Source organism: Odontesthes bonariensis, chromosome 2 (genome assembly GCF_027942865.1).
Source record: "Odontesthes bonariensis isolate fOdoBon6 chromosome 2, fOdoBon6.hap1, whole genome shotgun sequence".
Lineage (NCBI taxonomy): Eukaryota > Metazoa > Chordata > Actinopteri > Atheriniformes > Atherinopsidae > Odontesthes > Odontesthes bonariensis.
In genome coordinates this window covers 38269714-38290720 of record NC_134507.1, presented here as the reverse complement: position 1 = coordinate 38290720, position 21007 = coordinate 38269714, and the positions used below count along the sequence as shown (strand labels likewise).

Sequence of the window (21007 nt, the reverse complement as noted above, 5' to 3'; positions counted from 1 at the left end):
GTCTTAAAAGTTAGCGTCTGTTGTCACTTACCATAAGCGAAACGGTGGTGTTTCGTAGTCTGGTGACGGTGTGCATTGTATTTTTTGACCTTTGCTTTTTGAGCATTTTCACAAAATACGCTCTTAAATTCGATACGACTTGGATGGAAACCCAACTACTCCCGCCGCTCGCTTAATAATCGTTTATTTACATTCCATCAGGAGAATAAAGAGACGCGGCGGTAAATTAATGAAAATAAAAATTGTACTTTAATGTGACATTATAATAATGTACAAATATTTGTTTCAAAAACTTGGGGGCAATTTTGGCCCCTCGAGCATGATTTTTGGGGGCATTTTAGGCTAAATTGGGGGCCAAATGGCCCGTGGCCCTCGCTAATTTCCGACGCTGAAGTAGATAGATACTTTATTGCTCCCGAAGGAAATTCAAGCATCCAGTAGCAGACATAAAGCAATAAAAAATGTTTATACAATTATAAACACTTTAAAAACAATCTAAGAATTTAAAAAACTATTTAAAAAAAAACAGTTTAAAAATCTAAAGTGACCAGTGAAATAAGACCAAAGTGAAATCTAAAGTGACCAGTGAAATACAGAAGCGCCATCACTTAAAGCTGTTGTACATCCTGATGGCCAGAGGAACAAAAGAGTTTTGGAAGTTGTCACTTTTAAGAAGTTTCTGCATTTATCTACACATTGTACTAGTTAAAGTAATAAAACTAAGAATAATGATCCACTGCCACAATATTCTAAAATAATCAACAGGATGCCTAATATTTGTATATCACTTAACAGTAGAACACTAACAGTAGAACACTTCTAATTAGAGGCCTATAAATAACACACCAAACTTAGTAAATGAATCCTAAGTAATGCCAAAATCGTGTCAAATACCTGAGAGACAACTTCCACTGAGCAATGACAGAGCAGGACAACAACATGCCTCCCTCCCTGCTAGAATCTGAATAAACGGGTCTGGAGTCAGTCAGTCATTCCCGTGGCAGGACTGACTGTTCATTCACATGTGACATACTCATCTTATATAAGCAAACTTTCATGAGGCAAACACTGAAGCCGAGTTTATAACGAACAAATCCCAGCCAGCTACACAACATTTATCCGAGGCTAGCTCGCAGGACAAATGAACACAAAAAAACGTCCCACCTCCAGCTATCCAGCCCACATCACCCAACATATGCCTTACCTTTGTCCTCAGGCTGTTTTTCTTCCTCCATTTTTCCGCGCCACTAATATAACTTCTTTTTTATGCCATTACGGCGTTTGTCTTGTTAACTTTTCTCGCTTTTTAGGGGAATGATAGGTAGATGTCAATCATTCCCGTCACACCTGTTGGCGGCCTGCTACGCCACTCAACGTGTGACAGTGCTGTACTTTACACAAACTCTACACACGGTCGCCAGCATTTAGTAGATTTTGTTCATAACTCCAAACTTTTCGTCAAATCCAATCGCTAACCAAGCCTAGGTTGCTGACGTTAGCTGGCAGCAATATCACTGAACGTTGGGTTAGCAAAACAATTACACCAAAAACACGAACTTACCAGCAAGGGATGCACGAGCGTCATCTCTCCGTTTTCTTTTCTTTCTTTTGTCAGCGCCAGAATCATGTGGCCTTTTACTTGACATTCTAAATCTTCTTCACTGTTAACGGGCATAACTCGGAAAACGTCAGGTAGGAGGATGCTCCACCACCTCCGATGCGGTAACTTTGAAGACTGTACCATTTCAGGAAGGGGGGGGGGGGTTATAGATAAGGTAAACACATCTAATTTGCCCGAATCGAGTAATAGGGCACAGAATTAAGAAAAACGCTGGGCCTGTTCATGACTAATTTATATAATTTCTTTAATGTAATAATATAATAACTATCATGACATTTTTTTTACAACCTTAATTTTGGGGGCCCCCGCCAGGTACTTGGGGCCCTACGCGCTCTGCGTACTCTGCGTATGCGGAGTGGCGGGCCTGCTTATCACTTCAAAGAAGGCCCATGTTTTATTTGACTTCAACATACATATAAACATAAACGCAAATTAAATAAATAAAAAAATTAAACAAGTACAACTCCGTAATTGGAAGAGTGATGGCTCATTATTCAACCGCGCACCCTCACACCGAACAGGAGAGGCGCTTTAACACTGCGCACTGTGGAGAGGTTAGGGCACCTAAAGGGCAGGTGGATCTGTCTCTCGGCTGCGGGGGGAACCCTATACGCCCGAAAAGGTATGCAATATTATTATTGCATGCGGGGTTCTCCATACATTGCCCAAAAAAATGGAGTGCCATTTCCAGATGTACATCCAGAGGACCCCGTACCCAGAGATCCCTACCACCAGCCTGCACAGCCAAGAGCGCTCAGGAGGAGAGAGGAACTTATTCAGCGATTCTGACTTTTGGTAAGCATTCTGTTATTCAAGGAAAAAAGAAAGGAGAACAGCGATTTCTTTCAGCATTTATTCTGGGACTTCAGTGTTTCATTTATGTCTTTCAATGTACTGTCGATAGATTGCATGGTGTGTGTTAAAGCCATAATCCACTTCACGATCTCTGTTTGTCTTTCTAGGACCTCTGTGGTCAACACGGCTGGCCGGTGTGACGCTGCAGACCGGGGGGCAGAGGCAGGCAGACGCTTCGGATGTTGAAGGGGCTGCGTATTCGTCGCGCGGGTCAGGTTGCCCGGATGCCACTTCGGATTCATCTGTGAATGAAAAATACTAGTTTGATTAGGAACCTCATTTGTGTTGAATATTAAAGCAACTGTGTTATTTAAACGTCTTGGGTGTGCAGTCATTCTTACCATTCTCGAGCTCTGACATGGGCGCATCAGTGTCAAGTTTCCCTGGCACGCCCGATGAGGACGTAGCTCCGATCAGGCCAGCCACCCTCTCCTCCAAGGCACTCAAATCCAAACCTGGATCGGACCCCCCCCCCCCCCCCCCGTTTGTGACATGCTGCGTCGGACAGCTGCGACCTTCTTTTTTTGGCCAATTTCATATCGGACCCAGGGCCGTGGGAAGTAGTTTTTAACAGGGGGTGCGGTTTAAAAAAAAAAAAAAAAAAAAGGGGGGGGTCTCAAACTGTGGGTCGCAAACTTGTAGAATATTATGTAAATACAATAAATAGCTGTATATATCTCCTTCAATGAAATATTTTAATGAGCAAAAAACGGAGCCTTTCCTGCAATCTGACTGTGGAACTCTACCCGTGCTCGTGTGTAAAGGGCTCATATTTTGCACCATTGTTGCGAGCTTTAATTATATTAGAACGTTGTTTAAGTTCCTGTTGTTACATTGTGTTTAATCGTGTCCTGAACACACAGTTTAGGTCAGTGGCGGCTTTTTCGCCCTCGTTATGGTCAACGCAAACACCCATACCATTCCAAAAAAAGTATGCAGCCTCATCAACTGGTAAAATATTGCATTTTATTAAAACACTAAAGATTCATGGCAGAACAGAATGATGCTGAACAACAGAACAACAGAATGTTGCTGGGCTGAACTTGTTGGCCACACCTCCTTCGAGGGTCTCTGTGGATGACGAGCACAGACAGACAGACAGACAGACAGTGGACATTAAACCAGAGGTGCCATAATATCATAAACCACGTCTCATTCTCAGCCTCCTCATGGAATGAGCCTACACGCAGGAGCAGGACTCGCGTGCGTGTGGGACGTGGGTCCAATGTCACCAATATAGAAAATAATATTTAGAACTGTAGAATAGCCTATTAGAATACGCCTATGGCATTATCGAAAACAACATTAATATAATTAAATAGCTAGTACGCTGCTCGGCAGCACTTACCAGGAGATGGAGTGAGATGGGGATGCAGACAGCACTCCAAAAACGGATTGACGTTCTGGTGTCACGGATATGAAATCCCTCATGAGGGCTTGAATGTCTACGTTGTGCATCATGTCTTTGTGTACATTCATTAGTGCCAGATGTGTGAGTCTCTTTTGCGTCATGGTGGACCGTAACCAGGTTTTCAGCCTCCGCAGAGTTGAGAACGAGCGCTCAGAGGAGGCCACTGATATTGGCAGACACAGGCACAACTGTACGAGCTTCTCCACCTCTGTAAACAAAGATCGTGTCTGCGGATGGAGATTGCGCAGACGCTCAGCTACATCTCTGACAGAGTTGCACGGATGCTCCTTTGTCACACTGCTCAGCATTTTCAGCTGCAGGTCCAGGCGCGCACTGTCCACACTTGTGGGTAGCTGAAGGCCCTCCAGCTGAACTCCTCCTCCCTGAGCCGCAACAGTGACAGCCCTTTCTCTCTCCACCGCTAGTTTCAAAGTGTCCTGATTGAATCGCCTTGTCAGCTCCTCTGACACTAAATCGACAGCCTCGTAAAACTCACGTTGCCAAGAAACGGATGGTGTACTGCATGTTGGTGTTTCCGGCTCTGTTGTGTGCCTAAAACGTGCTGGGGTTCTGCTCACTCGTGTTTCTGGCATGTTTAACCCCAGTTTGCGAGCTTGTTCTCCGGTTGTTTGGAGCATCCCCGTAACAGCTGCGTCGTCGTTCCGAAGAGCTGCAATGCTGTCCTTCAGTACGTTTGCGCACTCCAGTGTGCCAAGTGCGCTGGTTTTGGAGCCCTGCAGCTTCCTCGCCACGGCCTCGCAGGGTTCAAAGAGTGCGTTGCAGCACATCAGGCCAAAATAAGTTTTGGCTTTGCATGCTTGCTTCCATAAACCATTGAGTTTCACTCTGCTGTCACCTCGTGTTGTTTTGTCGTCTTTCAGCTCATTTAATGTGGCCAACAGAGTGCTGTAGGAGGCATATATGCGACTGATAGCTTTTGCCCACACACACCACCTGGTTGGGCATAAGCCAAGGATGTTGACCGCCATCTCATCGCAACTGCTGAACATAGCTTAATACATGCTTACGTTTTGGCGACTCGCGGATCGCAGCAGACACATAGCGCACGAAGTTAAGTGTTTCGGCCACAAGGCTGACTTCGCTGGCGACCTCTTGGAGCACCAAATCCAGTGCGGGGTTGTTGCAATGCATATACATGGAGTTGGGACACAATTCTTTCAGGCGAGCCTGGACGCCAGAAAAACAGCCAGACACATTGCTGGCACCATCAAAACAATATGCCGCAAGCCTGTGAATTGGTATGTTCATTCTCAAAAACAGATCTTTTATGCAGTCAAACAGGGTTTGTCCTGTGGTGTCCGGTGCGCTGTAAAACCCTAAGAAAAGGCAGTGCGTCTCCAGGCTATTGTCTGCAAACTGCAAGCTGCATGAGAACTGCTCTGTGGTGGTAATGTCAGTGGTCCCATCAGCCACTAACCCAAAAAACATGGATTCAGAGGAACGGCCCGCGATGTCCCTCTGTATGACGTGCGCGAATTGTTGAATAATTTCATTCTGTATGGTGTTCGACATCCAGTTGTCACGTCTGGCGACCCACTCGTGTTCTCTCGGCATGTCGTAGGTGCGCTCCATCATGTACTCGTACAGAATACCATCCCGGGTCGTGTCCCCCCTGAACGGGATTCCCTTGCTTCCCAAAAAACGGATGCTCCTGAACAGCAGCTCCAAAACATGACGAGCTGTCGCCTGCTGTTTGGATACCGCACAAGACAACAGCGCATTGATGGGCGTACCCTCTAATGCAGCCAGTTTCTGAACCGACTCTATGTGAAGTTTAGATCGGTCGTGTTCAGCGAATTTAGTGGTGGCCTTGCGCCAGTTTCCGAAGCCATCGGACACAAATGGGTTGTCAGCGCGAAAGTGGTCGGGGCTGGTCAATTTTTTTTTTATGGCTCCCACACACGTGAAACACAGGGCACGGTCAGTCTCGGGAACATAGTGCAGCCAAGTCCACTTATTGAACCAGGCGGGCAAAAATGACCTGCCGGACGATTCGTTTCCAAAACGTCAGCTGGGGAAACTATTTTTTAAGGGCTGGAAGGGTTTATTACCAGTGGGAAGCAGCCTACATCCATTGGTGGTGGCGGCGGGAGGTGCACACGCAGGGCCATTCTCCAGCGGCAGCATGGCAGGTCGTGGACCGTTATCTCCATCCTCTACGACTGCGATCCCAACTGCAGCAGTGTTACCATTCCCGATCTGCTTCTCCTCCTCCGCGAGCCGGCTGACTTTGGGCATAGAGCCACTAAAAAAATCTAAAATCCTTTTTTGAGACATATTCTTAGCGCTGATTAAATGAATGAAAGAATGAATGAATGAATGAATGAATGAATGAAGGAAATGCAATAATATCCACAATGCACAGCGTTAGCAACGTCACCACGTTGACGTTATGAACTTATTTTAAACAGTATTTTTTAATTATTAAGAAACTGTACTGAACTTTATTTTTGTTTAACTTTTTTTTACTCTTTTATTATGTTTAGCGATGCATTTGTAATGAATGCAAACTAGCAGAGAACAGTCGAGTCTAAGCATAGGCTACATAAGTAAACCGCGCTGTCTCGCATTACGGAGTAGCTAGCTACACGTCTCAATAGCACCTTTGTAACAGTGGACCGGAGCAGTGGCTCAGTCAAGTACCCCTGACTGCAGACCGCAGATCGGGGCGGAGATCAACGTTGAGGGGGCGGAACGTTGAGGGGGCGGGGCTCAACGTTGAGGGGGCGGAGCTCAATGACTCCTTTGCGGGTGCCATCTGGTGGCGGAGACCATGCAGCACATTCACAAACAGCAAGCAGCACCGAGTTGCCTAAAATAAGGAATAAATTATAACTGTATATAAAACAATTATAATAATATATATTAGATATATAATTATATATATGAAACAATTATATATATTAGATAGATAATTATATATATATATAAGCACACAGTTTGACCAATCAACTATCTGCAGACTGAGATCAGCTGATTATCTGAGTCAAGACTGTCGTACTGTTGCCTGTTTGGGACGAAAACCTGCAGCTGGTGATGGAAATTGAATCATTTTATGTCATAAAGTGGTTCACTACCCGAAGCTTCATTCAATTCCCTTGGGTTACATATACTGGCAGTAGCGATTGTTGCACCAAATAAAGCAAATATGTATTTAATAATATATATTTAAAAACAATGTGAAAATTTTTGGTTTGTCATTCATATTTTCTTTGGGAGTGTGCTTGGTGTAATAAAGAGGGTGCTTGTGTTGCTTCACGTGTTTTTATTCAAGAAAAGTAGTTTTTGCACAGTAGAAGGGCTCAAACGGTTTCTTTTTTTTTTTAAGACAATTTCTCCAGCGAGTTTGAAGCATGCTTCGAAGCTTCGGTGTTATTTATTTAAAAAAAAAACGAGTGTAGGGGAATAGTACTATAACTTGCTTTATGAGACACACATCTCTCTTTCTTTTTTTAAATAAAAAATTGACAGTTCTCGTTTATTTTTGAAAACCGGAAGTCACCACATGCTGTTGAAAGTTAGCGCTGAGTTTCTCAGTCGTCTCTGTGGTGTAAGATAATAACTAAGCTAATAACTAAGAACACAGTGTATCGTCACAGAGAGCATAGCATATTTTAAAATGAAAAAAATGTTACTTTCTTCCTTGTCTGTCACAAATATTGCAAAATAGCACATTAAAAAACGAATCTACTTCTTCTCCTCCACACAGTCTTCTTCTGCGGTTCAATGTGTTGTTCTATGTTGAGCATCAACGTTGAGCACCGCCACCAGATGGCACCCGCACAGGACTCATTGAGCTCCGCCCCCTCAACGTTGAGCTCCGCCCCCTCAACGTTGATCTCCGCCCCGATCTGCGGTCTGCAGTCAGGGGCTACTCGGCTCAGTTGGTAAGAGACGTGCTTCCATTGCTTGAGTCGGAACGTTTGTGTTTGGAGACGCGTGTTCGAATCCCGATCGGAGGAGACTGTACAATAGGTTTTCATGAAATATATTTTTGTTAGCTCCCCACCATCTCGCAATGCACATTCAGCAGGGGGTGCAGCCGCACCCCCTGCACCCCTAGTTCCCACGGCTATGATCGGACCACTTCTTCCTGATCTTATTGGAGAAAAAGTAAAACATCGTTCAATTTTAGATTTCATTTAATCTGGAGTTTATCACATTTTATTGACCATCACAGTCGGGGCAAATACATAACTCGTCTGCGATTTACATCGCCAACGCTGTTGACAGCCGTCTCCGTTCTCCGCTCATATATACGATGCATTCTACGACGGCTTGATAAATGAGGGCCCTTGTCTTGTGGACAACTTTTCAGGCTCAAGTCTTTCCTCCTTGATTCCCTGCAGGTTGTAGTGCCTGAAAGGACTCAGTTTCTCCTGACACAGTGAGGGACCTGTACAGGGACACATATTTCCTTTGATCCTTATTGTTGTGACCTTTGAGTTAGAACTTCTTTTCATAATTTAGCATTGACACAGTAGCAGTTTAAGTCAGAGCAAGTGTAAGAAGGCTAAATGGACAGAGATGATTTATAACTTTCCACACGTTTAGGTCATGGCACCCCACTGTGAATATAAATGTAAAAAACACATTTCTAACACGTTGCATGAACCGTACAATAATGACAAGTTTAAGTTCAAGTTGTGTTGAATTGTTTAATTATTATTTCATGTTTCTCAAGCTGTGGAGAGAAAACAGAATTAAATACAGTTCACAACACGGAATTCTCCTTTATCTGAATTTATACTAACAAGCAAGGATTAAACTTGGGTTGTCTTGCCAGTGAAAATAGTTGTCCAGGAGAAGTCTCCAATGGGGAGACTACGACCTTAACGCAGCGCCTTAGACCGCTCGGCCATCCTGACTGCTAAAATGAATATTTGCAGATACTGTCGGCTGACCCAGGCATCATTCCAGCGAATATGTGGGTCTGCGTTGTGTTGGTGTTGAAGGGGAACATTGACGAGGCATGCAGCTTCATGGAAGACTCTCCTTCTGAGTGATGGGACTGTGATAGCAATTTTCCTGCACCTTGAAACGGGACACAGAAATCTTATTTCACTCCTTGGCGATAGTTGTCTTTTCATCTGACGACTGTATCCGCCACACAGAAATTCCTCGTTAGTATAATGGACAGTAACTCCGCCTGTCATGCGGAAGATCGTGGTTCGATTCCCCGACGGGGAGAGCTCGGTCTTTTATCAGCTGCCTGCCACCAAGTGATGATTGCTTTGATACTCTCACCCATCTTCGGCCTAAATGTCAATAGCCCCCTTCAATTAGCCTAACATGAGGCCAGGTTGCTTCGGTCAAAAGCCCTTTCCCGTTCACTGTGGTGTTAAGTGCAAACCAAGACCTTATAATCAATAATGTGCCTTTTGCCTCCACAGTCGCCTCAGGCACGCTCAGCACGGGAGATTGGACAGAAAAAGAAAAAGTTTTCAGTGCAATCTGTTGGTTTCCTTAGCTAGAAAATTGTTTTTGAATTGGCTCTATATGAAGAATTGGATTATTTTATGAATAATTATGATCACAATTAATTGAATTCCAATTGGCTTGAATTGGACTTTATTATCTAAGTGCCTTGAGATGACATTTGTTGTATTTGGCGCGATATAAATAAAAATTAATTGAAATTGAATTAATGATTCTGTCCTGCCCAAAGCACTGTAGAAGGTTGTGACAACACAGCTCGTTGAGCTGTGGTCAGAAGATTCTCATGCAACAAGTGTCTTGGCTGTTTTTTAAGAGAGCTCCTGAGGCAAACAAATAGTAGGCATAGCATTTGGAAGCAAGAACTCCAGCCTCAGCCTCCCGGCGACAGCTGCTCTCATTCAAGCAGGTTTTGGGCTTTTTGATCCTGACGTCATCAGCGAGCTAATTTGCTGTCGAGGAACGAAATAAAGCATCTTTTAAATGTTAAAGGCTGATCAGTGATTAAACATTTTGACAAAATATGACTGACTGATCAAGTTTGACATTTGATATGGATGAAACATTTTTCTTTGGTGCTCTGTAAAACCTCAATTTCTGATCAGCTTCAGAGGAGTTTCTCATTTCTGCTTCTTTAACACTGACAGATCAGCTCACCAAACATTTAAAAAGGAATGCCTCTAAATGTCCTCCATCAGGTGTCTCCTTTTTCTACAGTTTTATTTCAGATGTTAGACACATTAGTGGTGCTGTGGCTTAGTTGGTCAAAGTGCCTGTCTAGTAAACAGGAGAGCCTGGGTTCAAATCCCAGCAGTGCCTGTGGTCCTTCAGAGCGTGCTATGACTTAGCATATAAAACAGCTTATTATCAGGGTTCTACTAAATGCATCTCACTGGTCCACTTAATAAAAGTGCATATAAATAGCCCACAGCCTTTAAAGTGTCATTTATGCCTATTTTATGCTTTCGGAGTGTAATTTTACTCCGTTAACATAACAAGTCAATTGGTTAGGGTACAGTACGGTGGAGGTTCTCCTCCTGTCACACTACATAACATCAAAATGAACATACAAACTGTGAAATAGTCAGAGTTAGCGTAAAAGCTGAGGGTAGGACGTCATTTCCTCAAAATACGAAGTGTAAAATAATAAGCAAAAGCATAAAAAAGTCTTGTAAAAACACAGTAAATGACTTGGCGTGTAATAAGTACACTGCTTCATGAGATCAGGCTGTAACTGGTGAAAGTGCCTTCCTCATGAACACCAGGATCTGAGTTGAAAATCCAACAATATCTGCAAGATACGATGAAGTTTTGAACCAATTGGAGGCACTTCTACTCATGGCTTTAACTATTCTTGAGGTACAGAAACACAGAAACCACTTCCTGAGGTGGATCCAGTTCCTCCTCTTTATTCTTTCATCAGTTTTATGAACCATGTGGTGCTGTGGCTTAGTTGGTCAAAGTGCCTGTCTAGTAAACAGGAGATCCTGGGTTCAAATCCCAGCAGCGCCTTAAGGTGTTACTATTTACATCAACATGGTGCCATAACTGTTTACAGCAGAGCTTCAGGAGTGCTGGACTTCCAAAACAGTCTGTACTTGGAGGCACTTCATCTCATGGCTTTAGTTATTCTTGAGGTACAGAAGATTGAACTGGGACTTAATCCAATGTTTTCACATATGGAGATAATTTGAATAACATCAAGCTCTGTTTTATGCAGATATCACGTGAATTTCGGAAATAAATCACAAAAACCACTTTCTTTCTTTCTTTTTGGCTCGTTGGTCTAGGAGTATGATTCTCGCTTTGGGTGCGAGAGGTCCCGGGTTCAAATCCCGGACGAGCCCTTCCCTGGTCTACTGGCCTTGTGTCTCTGCTTTGCTGTGAAATCAGAGAATGATTGAATCAATGACGATAACATTGAATGCATTTGGAATCAAAGCCCCAAATAGGGAAATACAGCTCAACCCTCCACCACTCATTCTGAAGTTGCTTCAAGTCCTTCTTAAATGAATTTCTTATCTGGAATTTGAAAGAGATCCACGCATAAATACCTGTATCATTTAAGCACACCCTCTGCTGTATTATCTAAAGCAGTTTTGGTATTTGTTCTATAAATCCAGATTGAAACACTTTCAAGTCAATGTTAGAGAAATGGAGATATAGACCTGTTCTGTCTTAAAGTTGGGCTTCTTGATAAAATGTGATGTGAATTGGTGGAACCTGGCGGTGAGTATTGACTCATTGGTCTCAGGAGTTTTTGTGGGCTGTTCAGTGTATGTGCCTAATAACTTCACTCATGTTGAGTGAAGGGAGAGCCAACTCCAAACAATATAGGCTCATTGCTCTGGAAAAGTCAAAGAAGAAAGAAAGCAATCACAAATTCCCAGGATTCCATGGCTACGTCAGCTGTCCGCTGACGAACTCTTGGGTGCGAGAGGTCCCGGGTTCAAATCCCAGATGAGCCCTTCCCTGGTATATTGGCCTTGTATCTCTGCTTTGCTTTGAAATCTACGCATGACCTAAGGCCTAAGGCCCCGTTTACACGATAGGAAGATGCAGATTATTTCCTGCGGTTTGGCCTCTCATTTACACCAAAACCCCGTTTTTATCACAGAAAACGATTATTTCTAAAACCTCCGGCCAAAGTGGAGATTTCTGATAACGCCGGTTATGTGTTGCCGGTTATGTGTTGCCGTGTCAACTGGGAGAGAAACGGCGTTTTAGGTTCTTAAACGTCACATTATGCGCCAGAAAATGCTTAACGTCATGCGAGCGCCTTATGTTTACAGTTTGTTTGGCTACTGATCAGGATTATCATGGATGATGTTAAAGTTCTACTAATTTTTACGTTTGTGCAAACGATTCTGGCCTTATTGCATTTGCCACCCCAAACCTGCTCGCACAGTTCAAAATAGAGGAGCACCACTCTTCCGTGGCTGCTCCTGCGTCCAGTATGCACTGACTGTCTATATTTCCCTCTTATTGCCTTCAGTTTTGTTGTGATATTTGTTCGCGTTATCTCCTCCTTCACATGAGGAAAGTCCTCGATTCTGAGGATTTTGATTGGCTTGCATGGCTTTATTCCTTTCCCTCCACTGCCGCCAATAGGTGTGGCATAGTTATTATGGCGCTTGACGGCGTATTTATGCGGGTTGATGTAAATGACAAGTTTTTTGAAAACGATGTTGTGTGCACGATGTTATTATTTGAAAACGGAGGGGGGGAAATATTTGTTTCTCTAAATACCCGGCTATGTGTAAATGTGGCCGAAGACTACGTGTCAACTCGTGGACAACTATGTTAGTCCATTGTTGCCAGTTAACTGCAGCCTTGCACCTTTCAGCAGCAGCTGTTACCGCTGAGCAATCAGTTCCCTCTGCACTGAGGATCATATGAAAGCAGCTCCTGCAGCTTCAGGTTAGTGTCACAGGGCTCTGAACTTTGTGTTAGTGCAGTTTGGCAGGAGCAGGTCCCAGGCAAGCTTTAATTATATTGCAGCAGAATGAGGTGAGTAACTTCTAGTCTATCCCAGTGCTTCTAAGTGGTGGCACCTAACCTCTGCTGCCTTAAATGTCTGAGGCAAGCAGAACCTCATTTGGTCGCAGCATTACACTATGAATATACAGTTAAGCTCAACAGGACTGGGCATGTTAAGGGGAGGTGGTGGTTGGACCCCACTGGTCTCTAAATGTACTCAGAACTTCATATGAGATGTCCCTGTTTCTGCAGGGTTTTGTGGATTTCTTGTGTGCTGATTGGAAGCATCGCCTGCATTCCTGCACAAAGCGGTAAGCTGATCCCAATCAAAGCTCAGCAACTAAAAGCAGTTTAAATTGACTCGGTGTAAATGGAAGGCTGCTCTTAATTCTCTGTTTCCTCACCCATGTATTCAGTTTATGGACAAGATCTATCTAAGCCAACGTATCAGAAACAAACTGGAACCAGTGGTTCTGGAGCACAGCAGCATGGTGCTCAGGGAGGTCAGTCTGGAGCTCCTGGCAGCAATTACCAGTTTGAAGATGGGAGCTGGAGCCTTTCATCTGACACCAGCGGCGAGGACGAGCCAGTCTTCCCTCCTGTGGCCGACGAGGATCAAGTCTACGCTTACAAATCTCGGTCCCGCTACAACAAGAAGCGTGTGCTGTTCAGCCAGTTCCGCTACACCCCAACAGAATCTGAGCCAGACCACGGCAAAACATCTCAGCACAAGGTTCAAGTTCAGAGCGGCTTCTGAGGATCTTTCTGGTGAGGCTCATGTTACTCTGCATGTGTGCTCTCTGTAGCTGCTGGTAGGTGACTGACTTTCTTTGTCTTGCAGATCTGCATATTCTAGAGGCATCGCTGCTGCTACCGCTTGAATAAATGGCTTTAACTTGAATACCTTGTTGCACCATCAAATGGCTCCTAGCTGTCTCTGGGTCATCCAGTTGTGGGTTGGAGGGGATAGTTGAGGGCCTGACAGGTTGACATGACTTAATCCTATAAATAAGGTATTGGCATTAACTTAAAGCGGAACTCACCCTTTAAACAACATCGTGCCCAATCACTATATTTGACCATAATATAATAGTGAATTGTGCTGCCACTGGGTATTATGTCTTCATATTAAATATAAAACATTTTCATTTTTTAGAAATGGTGATTTGACGCGTCATGAAATCACCGGAAGAAAAAATAACAAACTACAACAATTCTAATTAGTTATAGTTCTACTTCATGCACGTAGTTCTAGCTGCTATAACAACCATGTAATATCCTGGAACTTGGCGTCGCTAGCCTAATGCAAAAGGCAGAGAGAGAGCGATTCTGTTGTCAAGAACTTGGGAGCTAATGTGCGCTGTTAGCACTTAAGCACTTCGTGGATACTACAGAAACGTGAAGATTGTGACGACGTGACAAATTTGTTTTGTTTAGATCAACCACTCTCAGAGATCGCATGAAACACCGATGGCGGTGTCTTAGCTCTGTGTTTGGGTAACCCAGCTTGACCGTCGGAGCCCAGTCCACTGACTCGGTAGCTAACAACGCGCTGGGGCAGCCTTCAAAACAAAGCCCAAACGTAGCCCGTATTACATTACTGTTGATTGGCATTTAACAACATAATACTTTACTGCACTACTACAAAACAGTTAGATTTCGCGCATACCTTTGACGAAGTGGTCACCGCAGACACGAGCATTTGCAGATTGAGCTCCTCCAGTCTGTAAACGTAGGTTAACTATCCACTTTTTGCGGCGTTGTTCTGTGAGTTTTTTCCATTTCTCACCTCTATGGGCGATTACCTTCGGTACTCGATAGTAACCCTTTCCCTTCTCTCGGTTAGACCGATTGCTACATCCAAAAACGGTACAAAACTGAGGTATTTTGGTCAAAAAGTGGCAGACAAAACACAGTTGCCCACCACCTGGGTTAGCGCGCTTAGAAAAATACGGAAGTGACGTCAAGTGAAACCCTCCTATTAGAATTGTTGTAGTTTGTTATTTTTTCTTCCGGTGATTTCATGACGCGTCAAATCACCATTTCTAAAAAATGCAAAGGTTTTATATTTAATATGAAGACATAATACCCAGTTGCAGCACAATTCACTATTATATTATGGTCAAATATAGTGATTGGGCACGATGTTGTTTAAAGGGTGAGTTCCGCTTTAAGGACAGTATCTGCTCAAAGGTGAGCTTAAGGTCTTGACGGCTTCAGCTTGGAATGCATTCCCAACTAAAAATGGCTGAAAAGCCAACTGCAGCTCTCTGACAGCAGTTGGTAAAGGTGTGGCCTTGAGCTCTATCAGAAGATTACACTGCTGCATATTGTGCTGAGGGGGAAACCTTTACACTCTGTAGCAGTCCTCACCCTACAGCTCTGGGTAAGGGCAGACCCATCAGATGCTGGGGCCATGTGAAACCTGGACAGTATTTTCTGCAAGTCCATGACAGAGGATGGCTTCATAACTATCTTCTGTGGTTGCAAAGGTCTTATTTCAATAAATGTAATGAAGCATGTGCTACACAAATCAAAAGATGTGGCCGCTACTTTTAGTGAAGTGGCTTGGGAACAAAATTTAGGCTCAATGTTGTCACTTACTCACTACCTGGATGTAAGTTAGATCAGGTGGTGGGGGCAAACATCTAGTGGAGAACCCTGTTCATGACATCTGAAACAAAGCTGAGTATTTTTATTAAATCTATACATTACCATTGAGGTTGGGTCATGGAAACTGAAAGGAGCCTCTCAGCCTCAATTGCAGAGGTTTGGCCAGAAGGTCATCATTGCCTATCAGGACCGTAGCATAGGACCTGCTTGTGAATATTAGCATGTAGGGAAAAATTCAAGCTGAAGAAAAAGGCCTTTTGTGTTGGGTTGTTCAGGAGGTTGACCTGAAGCAGGTACCAGGTCTCCATGGAAGGGTGGCTGTCAAGAAGCCGTTCTTAAAGGATAAGACCGTTTTTTTTACATTATAACATGATGTTCTACTCACCCCTGCTTGTTGTTGGTCATTTGGAGCTGTTCCGAAGATATTCGCGAGGCGTCTGGCTGCTCTCTTGAGATATTCGGCCATGAAACGGTTTCCTATGGGCAAGTTTAACAGGCACAAACTATGCTGTTTATAATTTATTAATTACTGTACACTAGCACTGATAACGTGGAGGTGCGTCGCTTACTTAAAAAAATCCGGGTTACTGTAATTTTGAATTTTTGTCGTAAAGTGGGTGTTACTGACGTCCTCGCCGTGCTACTACCACAGACAGCCCACAGACCTGCTGCCTATTTATTCATTCGGCTAAAATTCAAAATTAGTAACCCGGATTTTTTTAAGTAAGCGACGCACCTCCACGTTATCAGTGCTAGTGTACAGTAATTAATAAATTATAAACAGCATAGTTTGTGCCTGTATAAACTTCCCCTTAGGAAACCGTTTCATGGCCGAATATCTCAAGAGAGCAGCCAGACGCCTCTCGAATATCTTCGGAACAGCTCCAAATTACCAACAACAAGCAGGGGTGAGTAGAACATCATGTTATAATGTGAAATCAAGGGCCCAATGTCAAAAAAACGGTCTTATCCTTTAAGGAGGGGAAAAGGCTGAGCTGTGCCAAATGACACAAGAAGTGGACTGAAAATCAGTGGCAACAAGTCTGATGGAGGGATGAATCCGCCCCAGAGCCCGGGGAGAGTTGGAATAAATCCAACATCTCTCATGGATTCTGTCCATTACATCAGAATTTACAGATCAAACATCTATTTTGTTCTACATTTGGATGCAAGAAGACGAGCCAGGTGTTGGAATATATTCAGTTAAGTGGTGAGCTGTACAACCACACAGTGGACTGTGCACAAAAGCATTCACTATCCTGTCTGGAACATGAACAAACATGTCTGATTAATACTGGGCATAATGCAACATCAAATGTTCCATCTATATGCGAGAATCAGATGTCTTACCTGGTCGTCCCTGCAGCAAATGTCACTAATTGACATATAATTAAAAGAAAAACTTCTGTGGACTTGTTTCCACACTTTAAGTCACTCACATTGTTAACCTGCAGGTTGCAGTTTAAATATGAACATGATAAAGTCTGGTCTTTGTTGGATTTTATGAAAGTAATTCTGAGGACAGATGTGAACTACTGTAACAAATGTTAGTTTTCAGAATTAAAACAACCTGGGCATATAAATATTCTCATTTTCATAAATAAATATGAAGTTCAGGTGTGACAGTCAACATTTTACAGTAAAAAAGACTTTCTCAGAAACTTAGACCCATATTAAAAAGGAGCATTATTCAAATAGACATATTTTCCCTTTTAAATTAGTTAAAAATGTAACTTTAACTTCAGTGTATTTTCAGTACAGTTCCACCTCACTGATGGCTGGTAAAGCCTCCACAGTACAAAGAACAGAAAACAGTCGCCTACAGACTATAAAGTGCTCAAATGTCACATTTCCCATGTTGGAAGTTTGCTGTGTCACAGGGAGTCTGTGGGAGTCTGTGGTTGTTCTCACAAGGCAACAAGTTTTCAGGAGGAATGATGGAAATCCACAGAAATCGTCAAGACAAATTTGAGAAACACTTCCAGATATGAACAAAATGATGGCACAAGGTGCTTTAAACATTTAACCTCCGTTATGTCCTGTTTAATCAAGTTCATCTGAAATAAATCTAAGATCTCCTCCATATCACTTAATAAAAGAGCAGCTCTGCATCATGTTGTCTCACGTTTCTACGTCTCAGCTCAGATATTAATCTGAGCTTTAAACATCTCAGAGTGCGCAAAAGGCAGTTAGCGTGACTTTAGTAAGAATCCACCCTCTGCTATGTTCCAAACACATCCATGCTTCTAGATCCTCTGGATGAGAGAGCTGCAGAGCTCCTTATTCCTGCCAAGGAGTCAACATTATTTTAGAGTTATTTCCAGAACTCAGCAGGTTAACTTACTAAGACTCCAGTCTTATGTCACGCTGAGCTCACTTTTTTCCCCTTGAAACCCAACTAGCAGCTCCCACTAGTGAAGTGGACAAGTGATGTGTTGGACCCAAATTTCATGACTGTGACGTGTTTGTGACGTATTAGAACCGAGGTTATAACCTGGAGTCCTTCCGAGCAAATCTCTGTCACTCCCCTCACACTCCCCAGCCAGAGATTAGGGGCCCACAGTGATTTGCAGGACTTTGGTCCAGATGTTTAACACCGTATCTGACCAAGCGGAATTCACCTTCTTTAAAACATCCCATGTTCATTCCTCACATGTTGCAACAAACCTTTTTAAATGGGATGTCAGAAGTGTTCATTTTCAGAGCTGAATTGAATGCAGCACGATCTGACTGGGTCCCAGGTGAGGTTTATGAGTGTAATTAGAGCAGGTAGAGCACCAATATAAAGTCAGCTGCAGCCTCAGATGAGTTACAGCACAAATCTGCTCTCATCAGCAGTCACTAGATTGCTGTTTCTGACCAGTTTTATCTGAATTGTGTTGCTGCTGTTTTGTCTTGTTCAACATGTTGTTTAAGGTTTTCTTCAGGTGAGTCTTCATGTTTAATGGTTTAGGTTTTTGTTCTGCTATATACTAAAGTTTCTTTCTTTTCTTTTGAAATCCAAACAGGATTTCCTGGCTTTGTGTCCTGCTCTTCAGCATTGGAACATGTTATCCCCCCCAGAAAAGCAAGTATATCAACATTTAGGTGCAGTTTATATAAAGGCAGCCAACATGGGAAGTTGTTTAGTCTGGACATGCTCAACCCATGATGTTGGTAGGAATGAGAGGGAAGAGGGTCTGCAACTGTATTAATCATGCAGCACCAAATCTTACAATGTATTAGACTTCAGGTTTAATGACTCACTTGAACTGCAGATACTCCTTTAGCTTTGTTTCTTGTTACTAAACATATTGGCAGTGATACAGAGGCTACTGACAGCACGACTAATCATGCTGTCATACTTTGCTTCAACTAATTTCTGGGCTCAGGTCAAAATAGTGGATCCTCTGGTAGTAGCACGTCTGGGTCTGGCTACGGCAGCGGCTCCTCTGGCTCTGGCTACGGCAGCGGCTCCTCTGGGTCTGGCTACGGCAGCGGCTCCTCTGGGTCTGGCTACGGCAGCGGCTCCTCTGGGTCTGGCAGCGGCTCCTCTGGCTCTGGCTACGGCAGCGGCTCCTCTGGGTCTGGCTACGGCAGCGGCTCCTCTGGGTCTGGCTACGGCAGCGGCTCCTCTGGGTCTGGCTACGGCAGCGGCTCCTCTGGGTCTGGCTACGGCAGCGTCTCCTCTGGCTACGGCAGCGGCTCCTCTGGCTCTGGCTACGGCAGCGGCTCCTTTGGGTCTAATGCTGGCTTCACTGCGCAGGACGCAGACTTTGCCCGTTTCCTTGCTGCCCTAATGAACTTGAAGATCGACAGTTCTTTCCCACAGTCTGCCTGGACCTCCGACCAGGTCCCTAAGGACACATCTGAGATGCGCGCTGTATACCCTTCATCCCACGTCGTCCAGTCCAGCAATGGCTACCAACGAGCCCGCGACTCCAGTTCGTACGCCAAATACTCCCAGGATGCCTTTGACCACGTTGATGCCAAGACTGGGTCTAAAGGGCAGAAGTTGTACTAAGGTAAAGCTGGACTAGTGTCTGAAGTATTGAGACTCCTGTGTCAATACTGACCCCTTCTGTTTTCTGCAGGTGGCTCTCATGGACACTTCCATGGAGATTCCAACATGTGGCTGAGCTCTGGCAAAATAAACTTGACCAATAAAATGTGGTCTGTGTATTGAATACTTTAACCCGAGGTTTGTTTTCACTTCATAGAGGATTTGAGTCTTCACCACACCCACTGAGGCTGACTCTGCTTTTGAAGGGCAAACTGAATACTTCTGCTTTAAATTCTACCACTACATGTTTCCTTCTCCTCATGGTTGAATTGCATTACACAAACCCAGACCAAAATAACTTGATGAAGCTCAATACAGTGGCCCTGCTTGCCCTTGCACCATGAAGGTCTTTCAGTTAAATCTGCACTCGCTGGCCTTTTCCAAGCTTTAATTGCATGTTACTCATTAGCCTATGCTACGTAGCCTTGCCCCTCCTCTGCTTGGCACCACTTGGTGTCTTCTGTGTGCCTCATCAGAGCCATACATCCCTCTTAACCAACTGTCTCAACTTGCCCTCTGTGTGTGCGGCCTTTATTCATCTCACCTGGGACACCCGCTGGAGGGCTTATGCCACTCTGCTTAATACAGACTCGGTCCTGAACATGGCATATCTTCCATGTTGGGATTTTCATCCTACACAAGACTTAAATCTCTCCTGCATTTGTTTTCCTGACTCTACCACCTGAAGTGCACACATGTGGACGATGCATTTGAGAATGCCCTTAGGTGCAAAGCTACATGATCAATTTGGAGCTGGAAGCTGACACCCTCTCTACCTTTTAGATTAGGCCTTAAACTTTCTGTTTAAATCAGAACGATGGCTAATGGGATAACAATATCAGCACTTTTCTCCTTTAATCAGTCTAACATAGAAATAGGGGCGCCGCTAGGGATTTTGGGCCCCATGAAAATCATTTTTACTGGTCCCCCAAACAGCCGGCCAGGAGGTCGGCGAAAATTTGTGATGCTATTTTACATAAAACTATGCATTTTAATGCTATTTCTGACTATCGTTCCCATATTTGTGAAAAAAGAAAAACATGACAGTTGAGGTAGGTAATACTGAGCACAAGGAATCCAATGGAATTCATTTATTTGCTGCAACACTGATACTGATTCTAAACCCTTAATTAGGCTACCTGAAAAATACAAAACATAAACGTAATGTTTCCAAAACAAAGTTATTGTTACCAGTAAATTATAAATAAAATATATTTGTGATTATAAGTTAGTTAATAACTTTGTCATATTATTTTTTTGCCAGTATTATAATTTTATTAGGGCCTCTCTGGGCCCCTCTTAATCATGGGCCCCTAGAATCCTTCTCCTTTTACCCCCCTTTTCGGCGCCCCTGCATAGAAAGCTGGGTGAAGACTGAATTACATGCAGTTCAGATCAGAAAAATGTATCAAATCTGATAACCGGGACGTCTTATGTGCAGCTGTTTACTTTTCTGTGCGCATCTACATATACCTTTATAGTGCAAAGTGCTGTGGGATTGATTGCATTTTACACATTACAAGAACTT

At 43.7% G+C, this 21007-nt stretch overlaps 3 non-coding genes and 1 pseudogene across 3 annotated transcripts; all 4 read left to right on the top strand.

Annotated features, from left to right (window-relative positions):
* The window catches only part of LOC142388029 (NLR family CARD domain-containing protein 3-like), a 483074-nt pseudogene that overhangs the window by 406709 nt on the left and 55358 nt on the right, over window positions 1-21007 (top strand).
* trnat-agu (transfer RNA threonine (anticodon AGU)) lies at window positions 10090-10163 on the top strand. The gene has a single exon. It is a non-coding gene; the product is annotated as a tRNA-Thr (tRNA).
* trnat-agu (transfer RNA threonine (anticodon AGU)) lies at window positions 10783-10856 on the top strand. Its single transcript has one exon. It is a non-coding gene; the product is annotated as a tRNA-Thr (tRNA).
* trnap-ugg (transfer RNA proline (anticodon UGG)) lies at window positions 11120-11191 on the top strand. The gene has a single exon. It is a non-coding gene; the product is annotated as a tRNA-Pro (tRNA).